Source organism: Protopterus annectens, chromosome 1.part0, assembly GCF_019279795.1.
Source record: "Protopterus annectens isolate FY-2018-M chromosome 1.part0, PAN1.0, whole genome shotgun sequence".
NCBI classification, from domain to species: domain Eukaryota; kingdom Metazoa; phylum Chordata; order Ceratodontiformes; family Protopteridae; genus Protopterus; species Protopterus annectens.
This window is the reverse complement of record NC_056725.1, coordinates 1,115,156,210-1,115,178,366: the sequence shown is the minus strand read 5'-3', so window position 1 is coordinate 1,115,178,366 and position 22,157 is coordinate 1,115,156,210.

Here is a 22,157-nt window from a genome sequence, read left to right as displayed (position 1 = left end):
TATATATATATATATATATATATATATATATATATATATATATCATGCTGAAAATATATACATATTTAACAAAAGGTCTGAATTAGTGTTAAAAGTACAAGTGATTACACCTTAAATTTGTATATCACTCTCAATATGATAAATATCAAAATACTTAAAATTCCTTTAACTGATTAAATTAATTCATAAAAAGTATGTATTACTACGTTTGAAGGGATTATCTTGCTTCTCAACAGAATCAAAAAACACTTGCAGCCTACAGTACATTTAAAAGTTTCATAATGTTCATTTCAAACCACATTCCCCTCTCTCAGTCACAACATATTGGAAAAATCTGCTTTACTTTCTATCAGAAATGAAAGAACTGACTCAGCAATAAAACACTCAAATATCAGCTCTGACTTGTAAAATGAGTTAGTTCAAGTAACTGTAGTGAATCCAGTGATGTAAAATATGCAAAAAGCTTCAGAAATCAAGTAACCACAATTTTAGATTTCAGTATTCAGGATCTTTTTGAATATCTTTTTAAGTAACTTTCTGTGAAATTTATATGAGCTTTTATACTTTTATTTTTCTGCCATGTGCAAGTATATTTAACATATGTCTTTCTTATATGCAGTCTACTATTCAAATATATTATGTTCTGTCTTACTTGTCCATTGATATTCTACCTGGTTTTGTGCAATCTGCATTTCTAAAATCCCTCATTAAGGAGCCATTTAGTTATCGATTCTCCCTTCTCTTCAATGAAATTATGATGTGACACTATCAGAGTTTGCAGCAGGTATATATATATTCCTTAACTTGCTAAAATTACTCTGTTATTAATATTACACACACTGTTTTCCTTTCCTTGTGCATTTTATATTAATCAAAATATGTTTACTATTTTAATTATTTCTAATATTCTAAGTAATCTTGACTGTGGATAAATGAATTCTTGCCCATATAACTTGCTCATAGTGCTGTTCTTGTCTGGGTTTCAAATCCTGACATTAATGTTTAATTACAGCATGTGGGAATGCCAATTTCATTACATACAACAGCTACTAATCTCTTCTGTACATTTCCCATACTTCTTAATTCCACTAAATGATCTTAATCAATGACAAATATCTAATTTACTCCTTCCCATTAATAACCTATTAACATTCAATAAAGTGCAAACAATCAGTCAAAAAAATGTTTAACATGAGGATCTAGGCACACAACATCAGGGGAGTATATTTCCATAAGAACAAGATCTGATTAAGGTGAGAGTCAAAAATATAAGAAATGGAAGAGAGGTCAAACTACAACTTTGAAAACTGAAATAAACAAGCTGGACAAACAGATTAAGCATAGTGTTAGACAAGATCAAGAAAATTTGAAGAAAAACTATATAAACATATTGAGTATAATAGGAAACCTTGTTATAGATACATAGGATGTGGAAGAAGTAAAGATACACAAATTGATAAACTGTGTGCAGATTCTAAAATTTATTCTCAGACACAACAGATTATACATATATTTACAAAATCTTATGCAAAACAGTTTGGCTTCACCAAATGGGGTGGTAAGTTGTCCTAGTGACACCCAGGTAACCCCAGATACTGGAATTACATTAGATTATATTGAAAAAGAACTGTGCAAACTGGATCCAAACAAAATACAGGAAAGAGATGGAATAAGTAACAATGACCTGAGAACACTTCAGCAAGAACTTACACTACCATTTTATCTATTATTCACTAGGTCATAGAAATATGGGATGATTCCTCAAGATTGGAGACATGCACTTATTAAACATGTCTTTAAGGGAAAGGGGAGTAGAACAAACCCAGAATCATATAGACCCTTAAGTCTACTTTCATGTTGTGAAAAAATAATGGAGAAGGTAATACTGGATAAGTTATTGTCAGAACTGGATAAGTTGGGACTTGAAACCATATATCAGCATGCATATGGTGAAAATAGATCTATTACCACCTGTAACATGATGTTTTACAACAATATAACAACAGCTATGAATGAAAAATTGTGCTGTGATGTGATTTATATAGATTTAACTTCAGCATTTGACAGGATCATAGACAAAACACTGATCAATAAATTAGTACAACTAGGTATTGATGTACTGTTGATAAGATGGATAGCTGCATGGCTTACAAATAGGACATGGCAAGTATCACACACCAACTGGACAGGTAAAATCCTTGGTTACAGTCAAGGTGTCCCACAGGGCTCTGTCCTAGGCCCTTACTTGTTTAGATTATATTTTTCAGACCTTACTTTTTCATCTGAGGTGTTCTACAGTCTATATGCTGACGACCTGAAAATGGGTAAACTGATTACAAGTGTTACAGATAAGGCATGTCTGCAAAATAATTTGACTAAATTGACCATTTGGGCACAGGAGAATAATATGATGATAAATACATCACAAACTAAGCATATGAGATTTGGGAGACATAAACTGAAAGGTGAATATTTAATACAGCACACAGTGATTGAAACTGTAGACTCATTTAAGGACCTGGGTGTATGGGTAGAGTCAGCTAAGAGTTTTTCTAATCATATCAACCAATTGGCTAATGATAGTTATAGAACTATAGGTTGCATAAAAAGATTTATAAAATCTAGGAAATGAAGCATAACAAAGTCATTGTTTGTTAGTTACATTAGCCCCAAACTTGAGTATGGAATAACAATATGGAAACCCTATAGGAAAACAAGTATGAATAAACTGGAAAGAGTACAGCAGAAATATACCAAGAGCATCCATGGATGTGAAAATTTATGTTATTATGAAAGACTAAAATATCTGAACTTGTACAGTGTCTCTTACAGATATTTAAGAGGAGATCTTAATCAGGTATATAGGGCACTTAGTGACAACTACCTCTGAGAATATTTAGGGTTAACAAAAAGTTTTAGAGATCATCAGATAACCTATGTAGACCATTCTATACTAATGAGAAGTGTACTAATTGGTTCTCTGACAGAGTAGCTGATGTTTGGAACAGGCTACCAAATTACATTAAAGCAAGTACTAGTTTAAATATTTTTAAGAACAGCCTGGACACATATTATGGGAACAAGTGTTTTGGTATATTAGCAAGCTAGAAGGGCATTAATGCCGTGCTTGAAACATTTGTTTTTATGTATGCATGTATATATCAGCGATAGCACAATATATAATATTACTATAGCTCTTGTGATTCCAATCCCTAATTTCTAAATAAATATTTTTAAGTTTAAATGTTATTTTGAGAAAATGTCCACATATATATTTAATAGAAACTGGGATCTTTAGAAATGGGTAGGAGGAAATTAAGTAGAAAAAAAAATAGAAATTCTGGGAACAATACATACAGGGGAGTAATGTGGTTTTAAAGAAGGCAGGATTTGAATGAGCTATGTAATGTTTTAATGACAATGATTGGGTAGATTATAAGTAATGTATAATGTTTACAACTAAAATTATGTCAATATGGTTTGTGATGTATAATGCTTGCAACTAAGATCATGTCAATATGGTTTGTTTTCATTTATATACATGTATTATTGCCTATGTCATAAGTGATAATTAAAAAAATTCTTTATTCTCAGAAGTAAATTTCAGTTCTTTACTCCTCATTATCACAGCCACGATTTACTCACTTCCTGCTTTCACATGCATCAGTGCTGAACTTTGAACTCTTCTAAGACCCATATTTTTATCCTCCCAGTCTAGTGTCATTAGCTCATTCTACCTAATACAGAGAGAACATCTGAGAAGGCCTTCTGTTTCTCCTTTTTCCCTTTCAAAAAAAAAATGCCTGAATCTCCTTGTGTTCTGACTGTGCTGCTCAAACATTTTGGAACTATAGAGTATATTTTAGAGCATTTATTATAACTGTAATTGCCTTACTTGTCCATACAACTCAAGTGCTCTAGGTTGCACTGCATCTGAATTGTTTATGTGTTTTAGCTGCTCTGTATATGTAGACTAGTGCTTATTCTGCTGTATTACTGCCTCTTAAATCATTTTTCAGTTGTGCGCTTACTTGCCTTGCTTCATTTAAAAAGTTTTAAATTGCTAATTTTGTAGAGTTTTAATTGCATTTACTGTTTAATACTACACACTCAAGTGTGCTAGCCTTTTCTGTGTTTATTTACTGTATTATTGCATTGTTTAGGCTGTTTTAACAAACAAAAAAATACTATCTTGTTTGCACATTTCCCACCTTTCCTAGCCAGTCCATATCCCAGGCTTTGCTTGTCTCAGGACTTTATTTTCAGTGTTCAGAGCTATCCAGACCTTGATGTGGTAAAGGGAAGGCCTACTGCTTACCAATGGAAGTGGAGAGCATTGTACTGCCGACATAATGCTAGAGGAGTGGTTTCCAGCTCTGAAATTGTAATTTTATTAGCCCTTTTGAGCTGATTTCTATCCCTTTAAACTTTCTGGCTTAAAAATGCATGTGTTTGCACATTTTTCACATCATGCAGCACTGTGAGGCTACAGTTAAACTATTCCATGTGCCAGAAAGTCTGCTCTTCAAATTTTCCCTTAGAACTAGCTGGTTTCTCGGTAGTAGCACTAAAATCTAAACCCCTGTGACTAGCACTTGCTCTAGAACCTGCTGGAAAGCACTAGGAAGCCTGAAACTGATACAAGCACTCAACTCTCCTTGTCAATAAGGAGAAATTAATCGTAGGCACTAAACAGCTTAAAATTGCAAAGTACCTTGCAAAGCTAAGGGAAAACAGCTCTTATACTTTACAAAAAAAGCACCTAAACAGGCATGTCCAAGGGTCAGCTTCCAGTGATATCTCCTGTCCACCTAATGAATTGGGGCATACTGGGGCAATGTGACAACTGCCTCATGTACACAGACAATCCTCTCCTCCTGCCACCCAACACTACAACCTGCAAGAGAAGCACTTACATAGCCAAACTGAAAGCAAAGCTCTCTCTGACCAAGATTGTGCTAGACAGTCAAGAGGAGAAGATTAACACCTGTACTGCACCTCAAGCAATGCATAGCCCTTCAAAACCCACACCATCAACACCCACACATAGCAACACTAAACCCACATATGTGGAGGCCCTTAACATTAACCTGTCCAAGCAACAAGGACCTCTGAAGCTGAAACACAAACAAACACCAGTCACAATCAAAGTGACACATAGCTCACAACACCAGTGTGCCACCCAACAGCAGCCCCTAAGGCAAGACAATGTACCCAACACTTTAGTCATAGGTGACTCTATAGTCAGGCACACTGATGTCCTACTCACCAGGCTGAACAAGGAGAAAATTACAGTCAGCTGCCTGTTGGGTGTCAGGATCCGCCACATAACACATGCACTCAAGTCACTCCACAACAAGTACAAATATGACTCTGTCATTGTCCATGCTGGAGTGAATGACTTGAGACGTACCTCCCTGAACTACATGAAAAGAGACATGGAAGAGCTCCTGGGTCATGTGGCCCAGGCAGGTATGACCCTAGCCCTGAGTAGCATCCTGCCTTCGCCAAGAATGATACCACAGTATAAGGACAAAATGATTGACTTCAACAATTGGCTAAGCTTCTGGTGTCATTCAAAGGGGATCCAGTATCTGTCTGCCTGGGAAGACATGATCAACAAACCACGATGCTTTGCCAGAGATGGTCTTCACCTGTCACCCCTGGGATTCAAGTTACTGGCTAAAGCTTTTGCCACCCCTATACTGCCTTCTTTAGGCAAGGTTGAATGGATAAAACCACCACTGTAACAGATACAAGCATGTAAAATGTGAAGGAAATGCTACTTAATGCTAGAAGTGTAAACCTCAAAATGCACTCTCTTGAGGCACTCCTAAAAATGGGGAACATCGATATCTGTGCAGTAACTGAGACTTGGTTCAAGGCTCCAGAGAGCACCCCTGCAATACCAGGCTACAACTCTTACCACACTTTTTGGCCACAAAACCAAGACCAAAACACTAAAGGTGGAGGAGTGTCCATATTCACCAATGATATTCATACCTCCAGGCTAGTTGCCCAACACAATGCATCTGAAATTCTCCAGGTGCAACTAACACTAGGTAAGACTGCAATCCAAATTGTAGCTTGCTACAGATCCCCCACCATGCAGCAAGATTCCCACTACACCTTTCTAAACATACTGGAAAATATTAAGATACAACCAAACACCCTAATACTGGGTGATTTCAACTACCCTGCCATTAACTAGGAAAACTACTTGGGTACCAACTCCTTTTCCCAATGGTTCTTGGAATTCATAAATTCCAACGCCCTGGATCAACTAATCCATTGTCCCACCAGGGGCTCCAATATCCTAGACCTGGTCATTACCAACATGGGAGATAGATGCTCCACACCAGTGGTCACCCCCTCATTGGTCAGGTCTGACCATAAGAAAATCACTCTTGACATCCACATCCCCCCCCCCAATAAAGAAACCTCCTTAAAAAACTTCTCCAAATCCAACTTCATGCTACTTAAGTCAGAAGTGACAAACTTCATGAGAACCATGCAGATGGGATCTGAAAGTTTGACTGCAGAATCCTACACTAAGGCACTGTACGAACACATCCACTCATGCATGAATTGTGCCATCCCAAATAGAACCAAGATGCTCTTCTGCAAAAAAAGGAAGCCAATCTGGTGGTACCCTGCTATAAACAAACTATACAACAGAAGAAAGAAACTGTTGCAGAAAAGAGGAAAGTCCCAGGATGCAAAGAACTCCCTCACCCACCTCAATAAGAAGCTGAGATCCCTCATAAAAGCTAATTACGAAAATAAAATTGCCAAAGATTCCAAAGACAACCACAAGGCACTCTATAGTTATGTCAAGAATCTAAAGAATCTAAATGGCAATGCTCAGATCTGCTCTGAGCTACAGCAGAATGGCATTAAATATACTGATCCCAAGGATATTGTCAGTATCCTGGCAGATCGATTTAGTGCCAACTTCACTCCCCTCTCACCCCCTAAAGGGCCCATCTCAATACCAAAAGATTGCTAAATTCTGGTAGTCACGGCCCCACAGGTAGAAACTGCACTCTCCAAAGCAAAGAATACAGCATCCATGGGACCAGATGACATCCCAGGCTGTGTACTACATGAACTACAAAATGAACTGGCACCTCACCTAAGTGTCATGTTTAATCATAGCCTCACCTCAGACTTCGTGCCCACAGAGTGGTGCACAGCTACAGTTATCACACTCCACAAGGGGGTCCCATCAGTCTGACAAGCCTAATCTGCAAGGGCATGGAATGCATTATCATGGAACTTATAAACAAAGACATTGGCAAACATTCAGACACTGGACCCCACCCAGTTTGGGTTTGTGAAGGGCCGATCTTGTCTCCTGAATCAAATTGACTTCTTCAAATCAGTCTCCAGAGCTGTGGACAAGGGTAAGGCAGTCCACACAGCATATCTGGACCTCGCCAAGGCCTTCAACACCATCCCCCACTGTGGAATCATAGATAAACTTACTAAGCTGGGCATAAATCCCTACATCACTCGATGGGTTGCCAACTGGCTTACTGACAGAACTCAGACTGTAAAAGTAGCTGACTCCAAATCCAGCTCCAGACAAGTAACAAGTGGAGAACCTCAGGGTTCAGTCCTGGGACCATTCTTGTTTGGCATCTACTTCTCTGAAGTACAGGCCAACACTAAGGGACTCTGGCTAACAAGGTTTGCAGATGATTGCAAACTAGGAGCCATTATTGAATCCCCAAATGATGTGGATACTCTATAAAAGGACCTTACAGAAACAGATGTCTGATGCCAGAGCCATGGACTCAAGCTTAATGCCAAGAAATGTATAGTTATCCACTTTGGAAAAAAACATGTACCCATGAATTACCACACAGGTGGCAGCACACAAAACATTGAAAGTGTGATGAGAGACTTAGGGACACAGGTGGACAGTGGTCTCACTTTCGATAACCACATTGCCACAACAGACAGGAAATCCTTCTATGTAGCACACCTCATCATTAAGGGCTTTTCATCCAGAAAAAAGGTCATTGCCTCACTGTACTCATCTCTCATTAGACCCATTATAGAGTATAATGCCCCATTTGGTATCTACCTCATAAGACATCTGCAACAGCTGGAAAGGCCACAGAAATACCTCACTAAAAGAATCACAGGCCTAAAGCAGATGCCATATGCTGACAATCTAAAAAAACTCAAGCTGTATTCTGTGGCATATCGTCTACTCAGAGGCGATCTCTGCTTAACATACAAGGCCATGTCAAACCCTGAGCTGTTGGACATGCTCCACTTAAAGAAATCCCAATCCCTCAGAGCCACACACTCCAGTGATCTAAACCTTGTCATCATAATGAACAAACATGCTGGAGGGATAGGTTCCTGACCCAGAGACTCCCCATAATCTGGAATAGACTGCCCATACATGTAAAGCAGAGCACCTCCTTGGCCCTATTCAAAAGGAACCTTGATGACTGGATGGGAGATAGGAAATTCACTCTGGGGATCATGTCAGTCACCCTGCTAGACAGGGGTCCAGAGAAGTAAATATTGTGGGAAGAAATATCCAAGGAATTGTTATGGCTAGGCTTGTATAGGCTCTAGGGCCAATAGCCTAGCACCAACCTATGAACCTAAAACAGCTCAAGAAGCAGATGGGGAATCAAAGCAAGTAAGAATCAAGTAGTTTTATATAAGTAAAGGATTCTATTGATCTCAAGCTTGATAGGTGCTAATTGTTTTATAAGTGGCCTATGAAAGAAATGTGTTACTAAAAAACGAAACAAACAAAACAGAGTTGATAACACTTTAACACTACTAATTAGCACATTACTTAGACATGGCATTCATCTAACCATATAATGCACATACTGAATAAAAACAAATACAATTTTTATCTTTTAAAGGTTTTATAGTTACCAATTCCATCAATTATAAATTGACATAATTCTAATAAAAAATATATCTTTGACATTTAGGAATACATTTATAAATTTACTTCAAATGAAATACATTAATCCCTGGATTCAATAAACTCCATACAGGAATAGTGCTATTCCTGCACAGAGTGAACCGTGTCCATTTACCCTTAGCTTTAACAGCAGTGCACCCTGCATATTCATGAAGATGCACTGCTGCTAAGGCTAAATGGACATGGACACTACTGAGTGCAGGGGGCTCTGGCATCAGGCACATACTTTTTCTCTGGTTCCTCCTGCTTATCCAAATTAATACTAGAGCTCTGCTCTACCCAACCTGTATCTTTACCTTATTACCTATCTTTTTCTCCTTTCTACAGTCCTCTGCTCAACCTAGCAAAACTGTCTGCTTTTTCTAACTTTTATACTGTCCCCCTCCTCTATATATCTACTTCTCCTTACTTCTTCACCTATCTCTCTGATTGTTTCCACTCCTCTCTCTCCTCTGTGGTTTCTACCACCTGTGGCTAGTCACACTGTGCTCTTCTATTAACCATATCTCCTCCCCCTACTGTGTACTTACCCTGCCGATCTCACACGCTTTACTTTTAGCCCTTTACTTTTATCTCCCCTCCCACTTTCACCTATTACCTCCCGCACCTGATAAATATACCCTCTTTCGAGCTGACGCCATCTTTTGCTCGCTCGACTAGTCTTGGTTGCTGTCCACCCTGCTCGGGCACCTCTACCTGCAGTAAGTAGTCTGTATTATAAATTATACAGTCTTTACTAGTATGTATACATTTTATGTACCTGTACTAATGTAATAATGTACTAACGGCTGCTCTCTGATCTATGTATATGTTTGCTTAAACTGCTACCATTATAGTTAACTACACCCTGCTTTAAATGCATTTTACTAGGAGATAAAAGATACAAGATAACAGTCGCAGCTTGGGCTACTATAACATTGTTGAGTTTTCAATCCTGTAAGATTGCTTAATCCGTCAGCATTACACTCAATGTATTCTAGTTTGAATGTTATAGTGTTGCCTGTACCAGTCTATCTCCACAGTTAACGCATTGTCTTTTAAAACTGCTGTCAATAATAGCATACATAGCGTGTCCCTAGTGCTCCATCTATACCACGCTAGAGCAGTGTACTTTACCTACACTTAATTATTTCTTTAAGTTAATTTACTGCATTTTAAGTAAAGCTAGTAGTTTTCTTAGCATACAGCGTGCTTTGTAGTTTGGTTGCTAACTTGCGATCAATAATAGCGTACATAGCGTGTCCCTGGTGTTCCATCTATACCACGCTAGAGCGGTGTACTTTACCTACACTTAGTTATTTCTTTAAGTTATTTTACGGCACTTTAAGTAAAGCTAGTAGTTTTCTTAAGCATACAGCGTGCTTTGTAATGTAATTTCCTCACCCTCTCCATTCCTGATCAGCGTATTGCACGTGGGCCTCCCATACCTGGCGCTACCTTTTTCTAATATCACCTGCTTCAATGCAGCCTTGATATATTGCCCCACTCTGGTCTATTGTCTCCTCATTTGGATACTTAAAAGGAGCTTGTTTTTCTCCTTTCCTTAGATGTTTTACCTATGTCTTGCACGTGGTGTACTCCGCTAACAGGGCCTAGTACTTGACTAGAGGAAGATGCGATGCAGACTCTTCCCTTACAATCATTAGTTTTACTCCTTGTTTTTTGTTACAAAACTACGTTTGTATTAGTCATTTACAGAAGACACGTAGTACTGTCCACTTTCTTTCCCCTTGTTCTTTGGAGTATGTCTGCTGGTATTCCAACTAATTTATGTGCTGCCTTGCAGCCCTTGCCAGCGTTTAACCCTTGAGTCCAATTACTTTTGCTTACCCTCCAAACTCTGCCTGTTATTGAATCTCTTCACAACGGCCGCACATGTGCGCTATTGTTCTATTACAGGTTACCTACAATGAACATTCGAACTGTGATGCTCGTTATTTTGATGTTTTGATTGGTATTTGGTGTACCTTATGTCTAGTTAATGGTTTGCCTGTTTTGTCCTGACTATATTTTGCACTGTATTTTTTTGTTAATATTACACTCCTCACTACCTGTCTTTCTCTCTCTTAACATTATAGCTCTGTGTTCCTACTTCTACTCTGACTGCCCTGCCTTGTTCTTCCTTGGTACTCGCTGTTTTTGCAAAGTAGCTCTCCCACCTGATCACAGTGAACTACACCCTTGAACTCAGCAAGCCTACCCAGGAACACTGTATTCTGAAAGTATGTTTTCAAGACTTAACTAAACTTAGTACTTATTTTAATACTTATCTACCCTGCTAGGTTAGTAGAGTCTCCTGGGTTGGATACGACAGCAGCCTATCCCCCCCTCCAGAGGTCTCTTATATCCCCTCCACCAGCCTAGCACCCACTCTATTTCTATCTGTATTGCAACCTGACTGCCTACTTTTTCTCTGGTTCCTCCTGCTTATCCAAATTAATACTAGAGCTCTGCTCTACCCAACCTGTATCTTTACCGTATTACCTATCTTTTTCTCCTTTCTACAGTCCTCTGCTCAACCTAGCAAAACTGTCTGCTTTTTTTAACTTTTATACTGTCCTCCTCCTCTATATATCTACTTCTCCTTACTTCTTCACCTATCTCTCTGATTGTTTCCACTCCTCTCTCTCCTCTGTGGTTTCTGCCCGCTCCGTTTGCCCTGCGGGCTCACTCCGCTCCCTCCCCTACCCCCAATTCCCACCCACCCCCAGGGGTCCTAACCTTATAGCTCCCTGGCCACACCCCCTATCCATACATTCTAATACTGCTCCCTCCTACTCTTTCTTCCCCCTCCTCCTCACACAACCCCTCTTCATCACACACTACCTCTTTAATTTTCCTATCCTCCTCTTTGTTATCTTCCAGTTACCACTCACACTATACCTACTCCTTAATTTCACTCCTTTTACTCTTCTTCCTCCTTTATTTGCTTCTTTAACTCACTTAACAGTTGAGTACCCCCTTTCTACTTCCTGCTCTCATACTTTTCTCATCCATCCTCTTTTACTCTTCTTCTTCCTTTATCTGCTTCTTTAACTCACTTAACAGTTGAGTACCCCCTTTCTACTTCCTGCTCTCATACTTTTCTCATCCATCTCTATTACTCTCACTCCTCTTACTATGGCTCCCTACCTGCCAACCCAGCTCTCACTCTCATTCTTGCTTTTATCAGCCCTTTCTTTAGTTTACATCCTGTCCTTATATGAGAAATCACTTTATGTCCAAACTTTCCGTCCACACAAACACACTACAACATTTCTTAACCCACTTAAATCACATCCATATATTTCTACTACCCCTAACTATCAACAAGCTAAATTCCATAGACTCACACATCTCAACTATGTCTTGCCTTCTGATAAAGCTAAAATACTAACCCTTCTTAAATGTAAACTCATAAACAAACCCAGTAATCCTACCCTACAAGATGGTGATATCCACCCCAACCCTGGTCCAACTTTCACTTCTCCCCTAGTGTCTATACCCAAACTCAATAACACCTTACTAATAGGACATCTTAACACTCAAAGCATAAACAACAAAGTACCTTACCTGCATGCCCTCCTTCACACACACTCATTTGATATTCTCTGTCTCTCAGAGACCTGGCTAAAACCTATCACTAAAGACACTGAGATTATTCCCCAAGGGTACAATATAGTAAGACTCGACCGTCCCAACTGCAAAGGAGGTGGAGTTGCAACCCTCTCTAAAAATCATCTGAATATCACTACCCTCCCAGCCTCTCCAACTCAAGATAGCAAGGTAGAAGCCATCATTACCAAACTCCAATTAAATTCCAAAAAATCCCTTTAATATCATCTGTATGTACCTGCCACCTGGCAACAATATACCTATACTAGAAAATTATCTTAGTTGGGTATCTGCCACTTACCCCCAAGAAACTATTATACTAGGCAATCTGAACATAGACTGGAATACCATTAATACGGAAAATCCATCTTACCATATTAACCTGCATGGTTTTACCCAAACCATTACCTCAACTACTAGGCTCAACAAACATAGTAATAGAGAAAGCAGATGATGTTAGTGATCACTCCCTAACATTCATAACAAGGGAAAAGGCTGATTGTATAAATCCAGGCATTATAAGAAAAATAGGCACCATCAAACATTTTAATGTGGAACTGTTTCAGTCTGAACTTAATGCATGTAACTGGAACCCCTTAAAAACACTTCCTCTTGAAGATGCAGTATTTTACTTTAACACAACTTTTTTATCCATTCTTGACATACATGCCCCTGAACGTACTATTAGAATGAAATCTAACACAGCCCCTTGGCTCTCCCATGAAACCAAAACACTTATCCTCAATAGAAATAAAGTCTGGGCCACTTGGAGAGCCCATAGAAAGAACCCTGATCTACTACAATTCCGCCAGCTTAGAAATCTAGCTAAAAAGGCAATAATAACTGACAAAAAAAATTCTACTGTGAATTACAACAAACTCATCTTAACAATTCTAAACTTTTCTGGTCATCAGTTAATAGACTCCTCTCCCCAGGAACCTCCAAAACACCTCCCCCACTTAATGCTGACCCTGACACCCCTCAACAAACTGCAGATGCTTTTAACTCCTTCTTCACGGAAACTATACAAGCCCTAGCTAAACAACTTAATGCCAACAACTTCCACCCAGCAAGTAACCTAACAAACTCTGCCTTTAAATTCTCTCTACAACCTATCTCTACATCTTACATATACAGACTCCTTCTCAAACTAAAACCTTGTACCCCCTCTGCTGATAAGCTCCCTTCACTTTTTCTTCAAAAGGCTGCCAAGGTTATCGCATACCCCATATCTATTCTCATAAATAGGACAATCAAAGAAGGAAACATCCCAGATATTTGGAAGGTCTCTCACATTATCCCACTTCATAAACACACCTCCAGGTTGGTGGCAACGCACGAAGCTTCGGAAACCATCCAGGTGCAACTAACCATAGGCAAAACTGCTCTACAAATTGTAGCATGCTACAGGCCACCCTCTCAAACTCAGGAACCCCACACAGCCTTCCTGAAGACACTGGAGGGTATAAATGTATCTCCAAACACCATCATATTGGGTGACTTCAACTACCCGAATATAGACTGGGAACATTACTCAAGCCCTAACTTTCTAGCCCAACGGTTCCTGGAGTTCATAAATTCAAATGCCATGGAACAGCTAGTCACTGTTCCCATGAGAGGAGAAAATATACTAGATCTCATTGTCACAAACATGGGGACAAAATGCTCCACACCGAAGTATATCCCTCATTGGTGAGATCTGATCATAAACTAATCTCACTGGAAATCCACATCCCCCCCACCCCAAACAAAAGACCACAGTGAAGAACTTCTCTAAAGCAAACTTCACACTACTCAAGACTGGTGTGGTATCCTTCAAGGCCCCTGAGCCAGTGGAAACCACAACCCAAGCTGCAGAAACCCTTACAAATGCCTTCTATGAACACCTCCAGGACTGCATGGATCAGGCAATCCCAAATAAAACCAAGACTCTTTCCACAAAGGGCAAACGTCCAGTCTGGTGGACCCCAGCCATTAACAAACTTTACAATAAGAGGAGAAAGCTATTAACATGATAGAACAAAATCCATAAAAGGGAAGTCACCCCTGATCATTATTAGTAAAAAAATATGCGCACTCATAAAATCAACTAAGGCCAATTTTGAGAGAAAAATTGCCATGGATTCAAAGGACAATCATAAGGCCTTTTTCAGCTATGTTAGGAACCTGGGTGGAAACTCCCAGATATGCTCAGAATTAGTCCAAAATGATACAAAAATCACTGAACCCACAGACATTGCCAACATACTGGCAGACAGGTTCAGTGCAAACTTCACCCCCTTCTCCCCCCCTAAAGGAGAGATAACTATCCCAGCCGAGTGTAGCCTCCCAGACATCTCAAATGCGCAGGTGAAAGCTGCTCTCTCTAAAGCTAAAAACACAGCATCAATGGGACCGGATGGTGTCCCCGGCTGTGTGCTACATGAGCTAAATGAGGAATTAAACCTGCACATAAGGCAGCTTTTAATCTCAGCCTTACCACAGGATATGTGCCCAAGGAGTGGCGTACGGCAACTGTGGTCCCACTCCACAAAGGCGGCGCCTCTACAGACCCTGGTAATTACCGCCCCATAAGCTTAACAAGTCTAGTCTGCAAAGCTATGGAGAGGATCATAATGGAGCTCATAAACAAAGATATAGGGGACTTGCAGACATTGGACTCGACCCAGTTTGGCTTCGTCAAGGGAAGATCATGCCTTTTGAACTTGGACGACTTCTTCGAAACAGTCACCAAGGCCATTGATGAGGGAAAGGCAGTCCATACAGCCTACCTTGACCTTGCAAAGGCTTTCGACACAATACCCCACTCGGGTATTGTAGAAAAACTTACCAGCTTAAATGTAAACCCATATGTCACAAGATGGGTTTCAAACTGGCTTAAGGACAGAACCCACAGGGTTAGAGTTGCTGGCGCTATGTCAGACTCCAAGCCGGTCACAAGTGGTGTCCCACAGGGCTCGGTCCTTGGCCCCCTATTGTTCGGCATCTACTTCTCAGAAGTACAGGCCAACATGGGAGGACTTTGGCTGACAAAGTTTGCTGATGACTGCAAACTGGGCACCATAGTGGAAAATGCATCGGACACGGATATCCTTCAGAAGGGACTCATGGAAACAGATAGCTGGTGCCAGTGCCATGGCCTGAAGTTGAACTCCAAAAAATGTATAGTCATACCCTTCAGGAAAAACAAGGTAACCCCAAGCTACCATATAGGTGGCAATCCACTAAGCACAGAAGAGGTTATCAGGGACCTGGGGACCCAGGTTGACAGTGGCCTTTCTTTTGACACTCACATTGCTAAAGTGGTTAGAAAGACCTTCTACATTGCCCATCTGATCATGAAGGGATTCACATCCAGATCTAGTGAGGTCATTGTTCCCCTGTACTCTTCACTTATCAGACCAATGATCGAGTACAATGCCCCATTCGGGATGTATCTCACCCGACATCTACAGCAATTGGAGAGACCCCAAAGTTCCTCACCAAAAGGATAAAGGGACTCCAAAATCTGTCATATGCTGCCAGATTGAAGAAACTCCAGCTCTATTCAGTCGCATACCGTCTGCTCAGAGGTGACATGTGCCTGACATACAAGGCCATGTCCAACCCGAATTAATGGACATGCTCCACCTCAAAGAATCCAAATCCACCAAAACCACTAGAGCAAGCGACTTAAACCTTAGCACGGATATAAATAGGACATGCTGGAGGGATACATTTATCACTCAGAGACTCCCTATGCTGTGGAATAAAATCCCGGTCCATGTGAGGCAGAGCACCTCGCTGACTCTGTTCAAGAGAAATCTTGACCTGTGGATGGGAGATCGTAGGTTTACCCCGGGAATCATCTCTGTGTCACTGCTGGACAGAGGCACACCAAACTAATGGGCACAGTATTTTTTCATATAAGGGGTGGCGTAAGCCACAAAAATTTGGGCTAGGCTTATAAATGCCTTAGGGCAGATAGCCTAGTATAAACCTATGAACCTATGAACCTATAAAGGTGGAAACTCCATTGACTACTCGAACTATAGACCTATTGCTCTCCTCTCTCCTCTAGCTAAAATTATGGAGAAATGTATCCATCATCAACTTGTACAACACCCCTCTCTTCACAACATAATTACAAACTGTCAACATGGCTTTAGACCACATCACAGTACTACTACTGCCCTGCTGTCCTTTGTAGACACCATCAATCATAACCGTAACAACAACCTACTCTCTTCTGCCCTCTTCATTGACCCCTCTAAAGCATTCGATATGGTCAACCACTCTCTATTAATTAATACTCTTGAATCCCTCTCTTTTGATACTCCTGCCACTAAATGGTTTACTTCCTATCTTACAAACAGAAAACAGGCAGTTCTCTGGGATAACCATATTTCTTCTCTTTTGCCTGTTTCTATCGGAGTTCCACAAGGCTCTATTCTTGGCCCACTTCTCTTTTCCCTCTTCATTAATGATCTCCAAACTATAATCCCTCAAGCAACCTGCATTCAATATGCAGATGATTCTACACTCATCTGCTCAGCATACTCCACCCCAGAACTTATCTCTCTTACTCAAAAAAACTTTAACACTGTGGAAACATGATTCTCCAGCCATTTCCTCCTACTAAATGCTAAACGAACCAAACTTCTCCTCTTCACCCCCACTTCCAGGAAGTCCCCCTTAAACTTCACCATCTCTTCTAACAGTACAACCGTCATCTCACCTGACTCCACAACTAAACTTTTAGGAATTACCATTGACAACAATCTCTCTTTCAACCAACACATTAACAACACCATAAAACTAGTCAACAGAAAAATAGGGTCCTTATATCATATTAGACCATTTCTTACACCTACAACTAGAACTAAGATTGCTCACTCCCATCTTATATCTACCCTCCTTTATGCTTCACCCATTTTCACCAACCTCAAGAAAACCAACCTTAACAAACTGGCAACCTGTTACAATAACATTGCCCGTTTTGCTACCGGTAACCCCTACAGAACCCATCACTGTCTCAACCTGAAACAACTAGGCTGGCTAGAGCTTCAGAACTTTCTTGCAATCCCTCAACTCATTATTGCCCATAAAATACTGTACCAACCAAACAACACCCCTATACTCTCTCAACTCATAACCCTTTATAACAATCTTAACTCTCTCCGCTCTTCCAATAAACTCTTGGCTAGTTCTGTAAAACAAAACACTGCTGGTGACTCTCTATTCACCAATTCAGTAGGTACAAAATGGAATTTGTTACCTATGAACATAACAATGATCACATCATTGCCTCTCTTCAAAAAAAATATCAAACTGCACTTCCAAAATCACTGGCTTTGCCCCTGCAGTAAACCTGACTAACCTTTCACTTGTATAACACATCTTTAATCCTCCTCTCGCTCTTGTGTGACTCTTTCCTCCACTACCTTTCTTTTCTTATCTCACTTCATCTTACCTTAGCTTCTGTATCTGTTAACAGTCTTAACTTGATCTCTTTTTCTAAACTCTTCCCTTCTTAACTTCTCCTTTTCTTAGTACTCTCTTTGTCTTCTCCTTCTTAGCTCATTTCCTTTGTTACCTCTATCTTACTAGTATTATTATCTTTGGGTGATCTTATTTTGGACTGTAACTGAGTTTAGTAACTAAGTCATGTAGTAATAATTCTAAATAGTAGAGTGTTGTTTTTTAGTTTTTACAATTTTTTTTTTTTGTGGAGCTTTTCTCCCCAGGCCTCTACTGAAAATGAAAATATCTCCAGATAGACTATCCCGGTCAACAAATGTAAAATAAAATAAAAATAATAAATCTGATTCTGTAAGGCTCTTTTGTAGAATATCCACATCATTTGGGGATTCAATAATGGCTCACATCTAACATGCCCCCTGCATTCAGAAAGTGCTGTACAGCACTTTTTAAAAGCATTTCAGTGCCTGCCGACACCAAAATCAAATAAAATGAGCATTTCAGTGTCAGTGGACATTGAAATTGATAGGGGAGCAAGAAAGCAATGCAGGGGGGTGTGTAACAGGTTTTGTCACACACCCACTGCATTGTAAAAGTGCCATATGGACATAGCCCTCAACTGTACAAGTTTCCGCAGAATGCCCAGATGCCTGCTTCACATACCTGTCAACCTCCTAGAGCAAGAAAGCTGTACAAAGCCATAACTAATGGAGGGACAAAGGCATAAAAATAGGGACACTCTTTAAATATTGCACTTACAAACCTGGAAATTTGATAGAATAAAAGGTTTCCAGTAGCATGGACTTCCTGAAGGGTATGAAGACTGAAACCCAAATGTCTGCCATTGTAAAAGTGCCATACAGCCACAGCCCTCAACTGTAAAGGTTTCTGCAAAATGTCCAGATGCCTGCCTCACATACCTGTCAACCTCCTAGAGCAAGAAATCTGTACAAAGTCATAAATAATGGTGGGACAAAGGCACAAAAATAGGGACAATTTTTAAATATTGCACATGCAAACCCTGAAGGTTGATAGAATAAAAGGTTTGCAGCAACATAGTCTTCCTGAAGGGTATAAAGACTGAAATCCAAATGTCTGCCATTGTAAAAGTGCTGTACGGCCATAGCCCTCAACTGTACAGGTTTCTGCAGAATGTCCAGATGCCTGCCTCACATACCTCTCAACCTCAAAGAGCAAGAAAGCTGTACAAAGCCATAAATAATGTGAAGACAAAGGCATAAAAATAGGGACACATTTTAAATATTGCACTTACAAACCTGGAAAGTTGATAGAATAAAAGGTTTGCATTAGCACAGATTTCTAGAAGGGTATGAAATCTGAAACTCAAATATCTGTCAGTATGTTCTGATTAAACCCCAAGTGATTTGGCACTGATTTGCTAGAAAACCACAGTCACACTTCCTATGTTTGTAAGAGCAATAATTAAAATCTGTTCCTATGTGTCCCTTTACAATTTTCCTTACTGTGACTGCCAAGGAGTACAGATACATGTAAATAAAGTGATTTAATAATTGTTTTTATTTTACCATCCTAAGGTATGTTTAAATGTAGCTGAGTGGATGTGCATGTTATGGCCCTCTGCTCAGCATTGCTTAAACGTCTCATAGGAGATAAATAAAAATATACAGCTAAAGTCCTTATGTTGAAATAGTGTTGTGGTTAGAGTCCTGGCTTTGCATGCAGGCATTCATGGTTCGAGTACTAAGACAGACACTTTATTTTAACATGGGAAAGCAGTGTTAAAATTATTTTAATTTTAAATTATGTAGTAATTGATATTTGTCAACCAAGGTAGTGTAGCTGGTCTAAAATGTAAGTGTGACTGCATATAACATGTGAAATCACCCATATATACACAAGTGTCCCATACAGTATAGTCACACCCCATGGTAATGAAATGAAAGCACATAGAGGGATGTCATGTAAAATAAATCATATTCACTTACTAATATCTCAGTAATGATTAAGTCATTATCCTGATATTTTTAAATGAAAAGTGAGCTATGGTAAGCAGTGCTCAGCTATGCTTAGTCGGTGTAAGCATTGCTTAAATGTGAATGCTAAGCAGCAGTCAGCTCAGCTAAATGGATTTGTGCACTGTTAAGCAATGCTCAGCAATTACTCCTTTAAGCACTGTTCAACCCAGCTTAGTGGGTTTGCAAATTGCTAAGCTGTGCTCAGCATTTTCAAAATTGTCCAATGACGCATTTTCAAAATTGTCCAGTGATACCAAAGGGTGGGAATATGGCCGTATTTAAACTATGCGGGTGGGAATACAACCATAACCTGTAGTAGTCTGATCTCTGCAGGAACATGTCTGGCATTGGAGAGGGAGTGCGTTTTTGGGTGCAGTGCTGGGGCATCCTGGAGTCCAGTCCAGGGTCATGGCTGGACTCCTCATAGAACATCATGATGACAGACAGATGCAGGGCCAGTAAAAGGCTCTCAGTACAAAGGGGAGGCCTGGGACCATCTGGCATGTGACCTCATCAATGCCACTGGAATCCCCCAAACTGGTGAGCAGGTATGGCATCATTATGCTGACCTAAAGCAAAGGAAGTGGGAGCTCTTGGCCCAATTCATCCAACATGCTCAGGACCAGCATGCTCCAGCAGTTTGTAAGTATCCCAGATATAGTTGTACCAAATTCTAAGCTAAGTATGTGATAGACAGGTACACATAATGTTTGTTTCTCACCCCTACAGCTGCAGAAGAGAGGGATATGAACATTGAGGCCCATGCTAACAGACTGACAAGGATGCACTGACAGGCTGGTGAGTACAGATCTACCTTTCAGTATATAGTGAACTAAATAAGGAGTAAATTGTTTACTGTGTTCTGTGTATAACAATTAAAGAAATGTTTGCCAGACTAATAGTCATCTACAGCATATACAGTAGTAGAGCACTGTGTCATATAACTGCAATAAAAACCTAAACCACCAAATGTTGTGTTTGTTCTGGTATATTGTTGTAGAAATAGAATTTGTACATGTTCTGCACAGAAAATATGGCTTTCACAGCATGAATTAACAGAGGTTGTTCTGAGAATCATCTAGTATGCAAAACAGTAGCTTGTGGAGCTGTATATCAAGATATACATGAAATATGGCATATGTTATGTACTAAGATCCGAACCCTGAATACTAATGTCAAATGTATTATAGTGTGTCCCCTGCTGCAGTGCCTTGTGCTAACCTTTGTTTTCCAGATTGTATAATTTCAAAGGATTACTACACAGTACAGTAACTATCTGTCATGCATGAATCTCAGGATTACAAGGTCAGACTGTCTAACCCACAGAGTATTAGGCAGAAAACAGTCAAACAATAGACAGCAGTTCCCCAGTAGTCCAGTGTGATGAGAAATAGCCTTGTAGTTAATTTTATCACACCCAAACATGGTTCAAATCCAGGAAGTGGTACTGAGATATGTGCATATATACACTCAAGAAATCTGGAATATTTGTAGAAACAGTCAGATAGTGGTAACCAATATTTTCTCCACAGGTCTTACAGATAATGAAATGTTTGTAGTAGCTGTTTGATGGGTATGACAATACATCACACACAACTGTCCCACTGTCTAACCCCATGCCTGCAAATGACAGTAGGATAGGTACATACACCACACCATCTTCCAGATACATGTCTCTCAAGTGTCACACTGTCACAGTTAGTGGTCACTGCTGCCAATCATCTTGGACACAGATAGGAATCCAGGTGAAATAAGCTAGTAGCAGACTCACACAACATCATTGCAGTTTACCCCTTCTTTGTCAAGTATGTAACCCTGTCTTGTAAAATCCTCCTCTAGTAAAGCAGCCATCGTTCATGAAGTCTGCCCCATACCATTGCAGGTTGACAGTCTAACAGGTATGTATGTGCCACAGAAGCTATAGGCCATGTAGATATAAAATGAGGGCAGACCTGTATAGTATTGAGCAGTACTGTTGTGAAAAATAGAAGCCGATACAGTTGTTAATGGACTTTTAATTCTCTCCCCCAACTCCTCATCTGCATCAGCAATTATTATTCATATACTATGGGTATGTTGTTTGAAAATCCTATTGTTGGGACATGTGCTCCATTATTGTTCACTATATTTCATTAGTTGCA